Source organism: Mandrillus leucophaeus, unplaced genomic scaffold (genome assembly GCF_000951045.1).
Source record: "Mandrillus leucophaeus isolate KB7577 unplaced genomic scaffold, Mleu.le_1.0 Scaffold721, whole genome shotgun sequence".
In the NCBI taxonomy this organism is placed as follows: domain Eukaryota; kingdom Metazoa; phylum Chordata; class Mammalia; order Primates; family Cercopithecidae; genus Mandrillus; species Mandrillus leucophaeus.
The window spans coordinates 2,042,271-2,053,758 of NW_012107820.1; the positions used below are offsets into that span (position 1 = coordinate 2,042,271).

An 11,488-nucleotide genomic window follows, 5' to 3' on the forward strand; every position below is an offset into this window, starting at 1 on the left:
TGATAGGCCCCGGTGTGTGATGTTCCCCTTCCCGAGTCTTTCTTTTTTTTTTTTTACATCTTTTTCTCTTCCATTGTCCCGTGGCTTTTCACGTGGTTTCAAGACAAGTGTCAAGCTTTACATTTGACTTAGAAAAGCCACAACTCATATTCAAACTCCTACTGTGGTGGCAGAAGACACCTGGGCTCTAAGTCCCAGGAAGACAGGGACTGTGTGTCTTTTTCCTTGCTACTATATTGCTGGGATCTAATGTAGCATCTGACAGAGTAAGGCACTAAATAAATGTTTGTTGATTGGATGACTAAGTGACTAAAAAGTACCTTTAAAGCATTTTTTTTTTTTTTGGTGTTTTTTGGTTTTTGTTTTTGAGATGAAATCCCACTGTCTTGCCCAGGCTGGAGTGCAGTGGCACGATCTCAGCTCACTGGAACCTCTGCCTCCCAGGTTCAAGTGATTCTCCTGCCTCGGCCTACCAAGCAGCTGGGATTACAGGCGCCTGCCACTACGCCTGGCTAATTTTTGTAGTTTTTAGTAGAGATGAGGTTTTCCCATGTTGGCCAGGCTGGTCTTGAACTCCTGACCTCAGGTGATCTGCCCGCCTTAGCCTCTCAAAGTGCTGGGATTATAGGCATGAGCCACCGTGCCTGGCCTAAGCACTTTTAAAAACTGTTTTGTTACTCCATTTTACATGTGTTATACAACTCTCTCTTTAAAAATGTCTATAACAGTGATTTAGAATTCAGAAGACTCATCATGCATAAATAGATTTCCTTCAAAAGCTGGACAAAAATTTTATGTCAGTGTGAAACTGCAAAATCATTGTTAGCTATGTTTAAAAGAAAACCTGTTTGCACCAAGAAGTGAAAGAAAAGTAACTGCAAATATCAGAGTCTGGTCTTAGTAAGGAAGCAGCCACCTGGGCCTCTCTCCTGACATTAATGTTGTGCCTTCCATTTGGCCTATGGAGGTGGTTTCTACCATTATGCCCATGACATGAAAAAGCTACCTGGGTAACAAAAGACTGGGAAACTTACCAGAGACCCACGACATGGGAGGAGCTGATGCTGAAAATCCTTCTGCTCTGTTCCAAGCTGGCAGCTTCTCTCCCCATTAAGCCACACAACATCCAGGCAGAACAGAGCAAACTCAGAGAAAACCACACAGCTTTTGGCTGTCTGGATTCAGCATTTTATCTGAACAATCATCTTAGCTCTCCTTTTAAAGTTTGCTTTTCTTTTTAAAATCTCAAGTGAATTTGCAAAGGGAGGTATGAGAATGTGGGGGAATTGGGGATGAAAACTAGTATGTGGTACCAAGAAGAGGCAAAAGAAAAAGATCAAAGATTAGCTTTCCTAAACTGGGTGGCACCTTGGCACTGAATCCTGGGAACAGATGCTGGCTGATTTGAATCAAAAAAGAGCAAAAGTAACCAAAGATAAGAAATAATTGGCTAAAAAATACAAAACCATACTTCTGACTGGGGACAATAAAATGTTCCAAGCAGATGTTAGAATAACTGACTTTTAAAAACCAAGCTCAAAGAAAATAGGGAAAGAGACTCATTGCTAAATATTTTTCCCTCAATTGTGAATTAAGATGTGGTCAGAGGAGAAGAGACCCTTTCCAGAGTCTCAGCAGGATAAATCAACCTTGTGGAGGCCTTTGTGTTCCTGGAGAATGATGTCAGAACCCACCCCAGGAAGAAGAAAGAAATGTTTGCACTAAAGGTCACTTGAGAACTATAAAGAAAAATGCTATTTGTAATGACCTAGAAAGACTTCCAGGAAGAAGAGGAATCAACTCACTGTTTTGGAATCAGTGGGGAAAAAAACAACAAAACCTTTCTGGTGAAAAACATTCTGAGGGTCATTTAGACATTCTAAGAAAGTCTATGAAACTTTGAGAGAAAAGAATCCAAGAGTAGGATTATGGGAAAATTATGTTTTATTGTTTAACTGTTTAAAGCATGTTGGGCATTTACATATGTGTTGGTCATACAAAAATAATTGGAAAGGTTTCTGGCAGTAAGCAGAAGGCAGGGACTGATGGTCTCTCTACCCTATTTACTGCTGACCCTGAGAATCCTTGGGGTAATCAGATATGCGTGGCTCACAGAGATATCCAGGGGTTTAGAAGAAAGAACACTAGCCTGTGAATCAGAAGACCTGGCGTCACATTTCAGCTCTATCGCCTTCTAACAGGAGAACTGCTGCATGCCATTTAACCTTTCAAAGCTTTAGTCTTCTTATCAGTTAAGTGAAGATAACGTGTGTTCCTTGTGGGAATATTGTTAAATGCAGTCCCTATATAGAATAGACACATAGTCGGAGTTCAGTAGTAGTAGACTTGAATCTGTTGCCTCAGAATTAACTTACTTGCTATCTATATTGTGCACTCACTATGTGTAAGTCTGTTACTTACACTGTCTTGGTTTTCCCAACAGCCCTGTGATCAGGGGCAATTGTTATCCCCTTTATACAGATAAAGTCACTGAGGCTGGAGAGGTTAAGAAACTTGCTAGTGTTAAGTGGTCAAGCCAGGCAGCCTGGCTCCAAGCCCCTGCTCTTATCTGACCAAATATGAAGGGAAGATTTACTGAACTTATATCATCTTCTTCCTCTTTGTTTCTGTTATGACGCAGGGAACAAGATGAAGAGGTTTTCCCCTCCCAGAAGCATAAAAAGCTACAGACCTCATCCCAATAACAACAGTTAAAGAGAATGACTTTAAATACAAAAGATACAGTAATAATGACACTTTATGGGCCAGGCAGTATTCTAGGTGCTTTATTATATGGGCTGATTAATTAATTTAACAACTTTCTGAGGTAGGTGGTACCATCTCCACCATGTTATGGGAACTCAAGCAAATGTACAGAGCCCTTGGAGCTCCAAAGACTGCTTTCAACCATTCTACTATACAGGCTGTCCAACACTGGGCTCTCAGAGGCAAGCCAACGGCAATTATGGATGCTGCCTTGGCTAGATATCAGGGGTGGAAGGCGTATGGTCAGTAATGTAGTCTCAGGGCAAACTGAATTGAAGTTAAAAGAGAAGTGATATTTATTGACAGCTTATAATTTAAGTGAGTAGGAATATTTTAAGTTAATAATGCCCTAACTGGGGTTCCAAGTCCTTGGACTTCACCAAAGAAAATCACAGGGGTTTGGGAGCTATTTTTAATATTTCAAAAGGCCTATTAGTATGTCACTAATCATATAAAATACAGTCTTTGTATACGGCAACAGAGTCTTAAAGAAGAAAACTTTTAGGGAAAAATTCATTTTTAGACTTGAGCAAATTTTCAAGTATTCCTAATTCTGGAAACAAGTGAATTTCTGTCCTGTCAGAGTTGAAATAATCCTTATGCATGTCAAATTTACCCTAATAGAGAAGATACTCATTATCAAAGCAAATTCAACAAGACTCAAAGACTTCAGGAAAGAAGTTGCCGGCAGACATGAAAGGCAATTTTAGCCATTTACTTAGAATTGCCAGTCACCGTAGGAGCAGAAGAGGCATTTTTCTGCCAACTGGTTGAAGCTTGTGCCAGAATGATCCTGCTGTTTTTTAATTGTCCTAAAAGCTTGTAGCCAGCAATTTCCCTGCCAAGTCTGACCTCACTTTCATGTTTTTTATAATATGCAGATCACGAAGTGTCCCATTCAGAGGGGGAAAACAAGAAATTACTTCTTCATCCTTACTCTTGAAGCCCATCACATAATCTGTATTATGTCTCTGTAAAATAATACATCAATGGCCATCTCAAAGCCTTCTGTGCCATTTTTTAGTACCACTGTCCTTGCGTACCTTTGAACATATGATTAATCCTCACGGCAAACTTACAAGGTAAGAAAGGGGACAACAGTGTTACTCCCATTATGAGTGATAAACCGACGGAATTATGACTGATGGACATACAAATCTATGTGTGGTGTATTAAGTTGCAAGCGGCATAATGAAATTTAGAGTATGCTCTCATTTTTTGTATAAAAGAAAAGGCATGTAACTGTGTACATGTGTGCATGCATATGCAGGTGTGTATAGAGGTGGGATATAAAAGCTCACAAAAGATCTTGTGATACACAAATCTAGTTACTTCCTAAAGTGGTAATGTTACCTCCTAACAGTTACCTCCTAAAATGGGAGTGAGTGAAAGAAGCTACCGAGAACGTTCACTTTTATATCTATGCACCTCTGTATTGTTTTAATGTTTTGCAATAAGCATATATTGTTTTTACAATGTCAAAAAGAATTTTTAGAAAGAAAAAAGGTTTAAAGTCGGTGATAGATGTTCTCCACAATCAACAGCCCTATCTAGTTTATTACATTGGATTCAGATTTTCAGAGCAATTTTAAAGAAACATTCGGAAAATCTTCCTCAACTCTGGAAGAAAACAGCTGCTTGGTATTTGAGTTTTGGAGAAGCAACTTTCTACTCAATGATTTTTGGGGGCCCTTGCTCCCAGATGGAGTGGAGATTCAGTTGGGATGACCAGAGGCTTCCATCAACCAACACCTTGGGTTCATGGAGTTCTTTGAGGAGCAAAATAAATATGTAAAGAATGGGAATGCAGAGCTGTACTGTGTGGCCCGGCAGTCTAGGCACTTCTTGGACAGCATGTCTCACCAGATGATGAAACTCCTGAGCAAGAAGATGGAGAAGCGGAACCTCAAACTGTGGCAGCAAAATCTAAAGTTGTAGGGGGCCTCAAATCTGACCCTATCAGAAACTCAAAATGGAGATGTGTCTGAAGAAACAATGGGAGATAGAAAGGTTAAAAAATCAAAACATTCTATAAATGTGGCCTTATCAGAAACTCAAAATGCAGACATTTCTCAAGAAATAGTGGAAAATGTAAAAGTTAAAAAATCTCCCCAGAAATCCACCGTATTAACCAATGGAGATGCAGAAATGCAGTCTCCCAATTCAGAATCAAAAAAGAAAAAGAAGAAGAAAAAGAGAAAACTGGTGAATGATGCTGGGCCTGATACAAAAAAAGCAAAAACTGAAAACAAAGGGGAATCTGAAGAAGAAAGTGCCAAGACTCCTAAAGAAACAGAAAATAATGTGGAGAAGCTAGATAATGATGAAGATGACAGTGAGGTGCCCAGCCTGCCCCTGGGACTGACAGGAGCTTTTGAGGATACTTCATTTGCTTCTCTATGTAATCTTGTCAATGAAAACACTCTGAAGGCAATAAAAGAAATGGGCTTTACAAACATGGCTGAAATTCAACATAAAAGTATCAGACTACTTCTGGAAGGCAGGGATCTTCTAGCAGCTGTAAAAACAGGCAGTGGTAAAGCCCTGGTTTTTTTCATCTCTGCGGTTGAACTCATTGTTAAGTTAAAGTTCATGCCCAAGGATGGAACAGGGGTCCTTATTCTGTCACCTACTAGACAGCTAGCCATGCAAATTTTTGGTGTTCTTAAGGAGCTAATGACTCACCATGTGCACACCTATGGGTTGATAATAGGTGGCAGTAACAGATCTGCTGAAGCATAGAAACTTGCTAATGGGATCTACATCTTTGTGGTCACACCAGGCCGTCTGCTGGACCATATGCAGTATACCCCGGGGTTTATGTATAAAAACCTGGAGTGTCTGGCTATTGATGAAGCTGATTGTATCTTGGATGTTGGGTTTGAAGATAAATTAAAGCAAATTATTAAACTTTTGCCAACATGCAGACAGACTATGCTCTGTTCTGCCACCTAAACTCAAAAAGTTGAGGACCAGGCAAGGATTTCTCTGAAAAAGGAGCCACTGTATGTTGATGTTGATGATGATAAAGCTAATAAGCTAATGTGACAGTGGATGTCTTGAGCAGGGATATGTTGTTTGTCCCTCTGAAAAGAGATTCTTCTGCTCTTTACATTCTTTAAGAAGAACCAAAAGAAGAAGCTCATGGTCTTCTTTTTATCTTGTATGTTCGTGAAATACCACTACGAGTTGCTGAACTACATTGATTTGCTGTCTTGGCCATTCATGGAAAGCAAAAGCAAAATAAGCGTACAACCACATTCTTCTAGGTCCGCAACGCAGATTTGGGAACACTATTGTGTACGGATGTGGCAGCAAGAGGACTGGACATTCCTGAAGTCAACTGGATTCTTCAGTATGACCCTCCAGATGACCCTGAAATACATTCATCATGTGGGGAGAACAGCCAGAGACCTAAATGGGGAGGCCATGCCTTGTTCATTTTGCACCCAGAAGAATTGGGTTTCCTTCATTACTTGAAACAATCCAAGGTTCCATTAAGTGAATTTGACTTTTCCTGGTCTAAAATTTAGGATACTCAGTCTCAGCGTGAGAAACTGATTGAAATGAACTACTTCCTTCATAAGTCAGCCGAGGAAGCATGTAAGTCATACATATGAGCCTATGATTCCTACTCTCTGAAACAGATCTTTAATGTCAGTAACTTAAATTTGCCTCAAGTTGCTCTGTCATTTGGTTTCAAGGTGCCTCCCTTTGTTGGTCTGAACATGAACAGCAATGAAGGCAAGCAGAAAAAGCAAGGAGGATTTGGCTACCAGAAAACTAAGAAAGTTGAGAAGTCCATAATCTTTAAACACATTAGCAAAAAGTCATCTGCAGCAGGCAGTTCTCTCACCTAAGACGTGCCTTTCTTTATCTTGAGTAACTTTGTACTAAAATGAATTTTTACCCCTTGATCTAACAGGATTTTTGTAGCATTTGGAATTTGGACTGGTCTGACAAGAGTATAAATTGACTTGGGTTGCAAGCACTGAGCACTGTTACTTCTATCAAGTCTCTTTTATTTTTGGGACATAAAACAGGCTTTAATTTTCTTGGTTGCCCAAGGACAGAGCAAAGAATGTCTGCTGTTTCTTGTGATGATATAATATTTTAATTTTAAATCTCTCTCCCTCATACACACAAATGTATGTTATTGTTTTACCATAATTCTTTTTGTACCTTTCCTTCTTGGTTTGTGAAGATTTCCGTGGCATGGGTTGCTTTGCTCACTGCTGTAAAAGGTGACCTGGTGTACTGGGAGGCTGGTGGTAATGCAGAAAAGAGTCTCAGATTATTTTTTGTTTTTAGTTATTTCTTGGACATTGAGAGTACCTAATGACTCCTCCTGAAAATGCTGTAGTATGAAAGAGCAAAGAGCTTTGGAAAATACCTAAGAAGCACCTTAGGATTAGGGTGGCATTGCTTTGATAGATTCTTGATTTTAAAGCAATGAGCCTTTCTCAGGTGTTTTGTTTTTTAGAGCAAAAACTACAGGTTGTAATTTGAATAAAGTGTCACTAGCAGTCATAGCATCTGATGGGTGTGGGGTAGGAAGAGGGTGGAATTGAGATGTTTGAGCCTCGTTTACATCAATAGAGGTATAATACACGCATTTCTTTATTTGGTAACACAGCAAAGACTTTTAAAACACACATACAAAGAATGGTGATGCTCCTCATTCAGATTTCTTTAACTCAAGGTGGTTTGGATTTTGGTAAGCCTTTTTGCTCTGTACAGTACACGGGCAGCTGCCTTGTCTTAGAGCCAAGCCATCAGACAGTGCCTAGCACATATTAATGTTTGCTTCTTTCTGAGAAAAATTACCTCTTCCAGTCCCCGAAACAAAAAAACACATTTGTTGTGAAGATTGAAAATGAACAAAGTCAGAAAGAAACAGCAAAGTTAGATGGGTTTTTTGTTGTAGGAGCACTTGATTTCTAGTGTGTTTTGTACAATATATAACTACAAAATAATAGATTTTGTAGCAATTCAAAACGAAAGTTTCTAGCATCGCTTTGCTGTTGTGCCAGTTAATCATAGAATCCCATTAAATGTAAGTGTGCTAATATCTAATGTAGAGGAAACTGTTTGGTAAAGAATATTCCAGTAGGAAAAGAAAAGAACAATCTTCCACTTCCGGGCTTGGCCATTATCACACTGGTGAGACGTGTTCTGGGCTTCCAACCTTGACTGCTGGGCTCCTGGTTTGGCTTCTTGGATTCCTAATTCCTCGTGTTTGGTAACTCTCTCCAGGATCATGTTTTCCTTTTTGTTTTTCAATTCCAGAAGTAATGTTTTTTAAAGGACAAAAACAAAGGGAGGAATATTTAATTACTGAGCAGAAGTAAATACGATTGGCATTTTGTACCTAATCTAATTTTTATATGCAAGTTCATGCTTTTTAATTTTTTATCAAAAATGAAGTCATCTACCTACTACTTGTAACCAGCTTGTTTCATAACATGTTATTTTCCTGTGTCATTAAATAATAACTTCAAAAAAAAAAAAGGAGAATGCAGTCTTCATTATTTATTTAGATTTTTGTACAAGTCTTTGATATGCTTCCATAATAAAGGCAGTTTGGGGATGATAGTCTACATAGCGAACTCCTTCCATCCAACTGGGAATGTGACCAAGGAATGATGGTGTAGTAGAAATAACAAAAATTTGAATTTTGACAGACTTTTATTCACAACCTAACTGCTATTTAAGAGAGGTTTGGCCTCAGACAATCTACTTAGTGTCTCTGAAACCCTGCTCCCTCTACTATAAGATAGAATAACAGAGAGATGAAAGGTTATATGTAAAGGGCATCGCATAATACCTGGCTCATGGAAGGTGGTCAAAAATTCCCAGGCTAATAAAAAAGTGTAAATGATTTTTAATCTATATTGACATTTGTAGTGAACAAATAATAAAACTTACAATTGTGGAAGATTGGCAGGAGATAGTGATGATTCTGTCCATGGTATAGTCACTCCATCATATTATCTATCAGGCCAGGTCAATCCATCACACTGCAAAAACTACTTGAGATGTATATCTTACTGAGGAAGAGCCAGTAGTGTCAACTCTGCATATGAAACACCCAACATGCAAAAACTAGAAAGTGATTCATTTGTAGATTTATTTGTAATTGGGCCGTGTTTGCAATTGGAGGTGTCTAGCTCCGGCATCTTCTCAGACATTCTGCATCAAACAGAGATGACAAAATCTATTAAATTTATTTGAAACATTTCTCTGATGACTAGACTTGGCCATGGAGAGTGAAAACCAACCAAAGGGAAATTTCTTGGTACTTACTGAATAACAGGCACACACTGGTGACTGAGGAGTTCCAACGTGCAAATCCAGAGAAGACACTTGAAAGGAACGAAAACAAACTGCATTTGTAGGAAGATAGGTTTTGGATTCTCCAACATACCCCTCGAAAGACACCTGGATGTCTGTCTTTCATTCACCTCGTATTTGTGAGCAAGACACCACCTTAGGTCCTATAGGAGGTTTAAAGACTCATAGTCTAAAAATGAGTCTTATAAAATTACAGAGGACAGTGACTCACTAGGTCATCTAAGATTCAAATGCACTGATTGAAATCATCATTAAACAGCTTCCTTGGAAAGTGTTCTCTGTAATGCTTCTACCATTAGCTGATATCAAATGCCATGCTTTCACATGGAAGAGCCGTAAGTCTTGCAATAAATCATCAGAAAGATACAAAAGGGGATGATGAAGACCCTCTTTGAGACCATGTTCTTGGTACTGAAGTTCTTGCTCTATAATTTTTCGTCTCCCTGCCTACAGGTTGACCACCAGCAGCACTACTCTCAAGTCATTGATGTGGAGAAGTGACTTTACAAGAGTGTGAGGAGTACTGGGACATTTTTAAAGAACGCTCATCTTAGGATGAGGGCAGTTATTAGAGTCCAGCCCCTTCCTTCTTCTGTCTGGTTTTCTAAATCTGAATTTTTCTTCTTAATTCCACTTGATTCTGTATCTCTCCAAATACTGAAGACTTTCCCTTGGCTGTCCTTGTCCTGAAGCAGTAAGACTCTCTGATCTGCCCTTCAGAATTCCCACTCCCCAGATCCTAGGAAAATGGGAATCTTGGGTACTGTGAGGAGCTGCTAATTGGATGATGATACTCGCTTGTCAGCACACCCCAAAATTTTCCCATAGACTAGCTTCTCGAAGGCATCATCTTCCATACCTTCTGTTGTTTTTCATGATTCTCTCTTTCCCATAATGACTGCCAGCACCCAAAGCCTGCATTCCATCTCAAAGCTTTTGCCCAGTCAGTTTGAAACTCCAACACAAATTACACTTTATTGATTTAAACTGTTAACTGGTGGCTTGTGTTCTCATGATGCCTCCATGGCCATGAGTGAGTCAATTCACTTCTCTGAGCTCCAGGTGACTGGATGAGGAAAACTCCATCCTTGACAAAGTCATGTTCATTGGGCACTCACATGCAAACACACATACACACATGTAATTTCAGAATGAGTTAAGAAGGTAGTTTGCATTTCCAGCTTCATTGTTTACTAGAATGTATAATCATGGCCAAGTTAGTTCTCTGAGTCTCGGTTTCTTCATCTGTGAAGTGGAGAAGATGACACCTATTTCTATGTTCTATGAGTAGGGAATGAAATCATGTGGGAGAAGGACTTAGAACTGAGTCCAGGCTCAGAGAAAGGATGATTCACAAATATTAACGTCTAAAAGTATTTTAGCATCACTAATAATCAAAGAGTTCGATGGAGTAGGAATATAGGGCAGGACATATCAATAAAATTGTAAAAAACCAAAATGGCCCACAATAGGCAATTGGTTATATCTGGACACAGTGGAATGTCTTGGAAATTTCAGGTTACAAAACACAGGGAAAGTTTTAGTAAATGTCTGTCCCCATCATTGCTTTTCTCTCATTTATAGGATCTTGCAAGTGCTGCGTGCTCTCCAAAGGCCCCTGCCCACCCTGCCCCCCACCACCCTTATTTCCTTTCTTCTTTTCTATCATCTTAACTAAATGATTCTTCAGTTTTCCTCTATTTTTCTCCATTTGCAGTGGAAGTGATAGAGGGCTGCAAAGAGAATGGATTTGTGTACTTTAAATGTACCACTTCCCACTAACTGAGAAATTATAGCAGTTGTACCTATACTTCTGTAGCCTTGGTAGCCAGTAAAAACAATATGATTAAACTGTAGAGCTGACCCTGAAGTTCACTGAAACCAGTCTAACCATTTAAATCATAACTTTCTGAACAACTTTTTATTGCCATCACATCATATTCTTGTGAGGAAAAGCCAACAGCAATATTAGATGACTTCCTAAAAATATTTTCTCAAACATTTTTTTCTGTGAAAATTACACTATAGGAAAAAATTGTGTATAATTTTAATATCTCTTTTATTTTTTCTTAAAATTTACTTTGATTTGGCTTTCCTGTTTCACATTTATTCTAGAAAATTGGAAATTACAGAAAAATATTTGGAAAAATTAAAATTATTCATAGTTACACTTCCAAAAATAAATATTATTGATATTTGGAGAGTATTCTTTTTAAATGCTTTTATTTTGAAAGCTAAGAACATATTTGCATATATAGTTTGTGACCTGATTTCTTGATGTTTTATGATGCCGATACAGTTTTTTTGTTAACAGAAATTTCCAAGATACTCCATAGTATCCAGATTTAACCAATTGCCTGTTGGGGGC

General features: G+C 38.7%; 1 pseudogene; it reads left to right on the forward strand.

Annotated features, from left to right (window-relative positions):
• Window positions 1-4,620: 4,620 nt before the first annotated feature.
• On the forward strand, window positions 4,621-6,652 carry LOC105528580 (annotated as a pseudogene).
• Window positions 6,653-11,488: the final 4,836 nt, after the last annotated feature.